Source organism: Rhagoletis zephyria, unplaced genomic scaffold (assembly GCF_001687245.7).
Source record: "Rhagoletis zephyria isolate East Lansing unplaced genomic scaffold, Rhagoletis_zephyria_1.1 Rzeph_scaffold_02985, whole genome shotgun sequence".
NCBI classification, from domain to species: Eukaryota; Metazoa; Arthropoda; class Insecta; order Diptera; family Tephritidae; genus Rhagoletis; species Rhagoletis zephyria.
This window is the reverse complement of record NW_016160069.1, coordinates 13,073-14,113: the sequence shown is the minus strand read 5'-3', so window position 1 is coordinate 14,113 and position 1,041 is coordinate 13,073.

The following is a 1,041-nucleotide window of genomic DNA, read 5'->3' as shown; positions in this document are numbered from 1 at the left end:
CAGTAGTTACTAAAATATCGCAGTTTTCGTATTTCTGGAAATTACCGTTATATGGGAAGTGGGCGTGGTTAAAGTCCGATTTCGCCCATTTTCAATACCAACCTACCTTGGATTAAGGGAAACCTACATACCAAATTTCGTTGAGATATCTCAATTTTTGCTCGAGTTATCGTGTACACAAAATTGTGTGTGTGAACAAAATTAATATACCCTTATGCGCAAGGGCACTCGGGTATAAAAAGACTTAGTTTTGTGGAAAGTATGTTCAAAAAGCATGAAAAAAAATTCCAACATTTTGTATCATAAGCACTCCAAAAATTTTATAAATCAATTTTTATACCCGAGCGCACTTGTGCACAGGGGTATATTAATTTTGTTCACATAACGGTTGTTTGTAACAGCCAAAACGAATCGAGATAGATATAGACAAATGTATACATAAATGATCAGGATGAAAAAAGAAATCGATTAAGCCATGTCTGTCTGTCCGTCCGTCTGTCCGTCTGTCCGTCTGTCCGTCTGTCCGTCTGTCCGTGTACACGATAACTCGAGCAAAAATTGAGATATCTCAACGAAATTTGGTATGTAGGTTTCCCTTAATCCAAGGTAGGTTGGTATTGAAAATGGGCGAAATCGGACTTTAACCACGCCCACTTCCCATATAACGGTAATTTCCAGAAATACGAAAACTGCGATATTTTAGTAACTACTGAAGATAATTCACTCAAAATTGATATTTACAATAATTTTTAGACGAAAAATAAGAATATTATAAATTTTTGGAAAATGGGCGTAGCCACGCCCACTTATGGTTACATGTGTATATCTTGGTAACCGCTGCACCAATTTCTTCCAAACTTGGCACAGTTGTTGGCCTTCGCACAACATACCAAATGGCCGAAAATTTTTAAAATCGCTCAATAACCACGCCTACTTCCCATATAACGGTAATTTTCAGAAATACGAAAACTGCGATATTTTAGTAACTACTGAAGATAATTCACTCAAAATTGATACTTACAATGAGTTTCAGACGAAAAA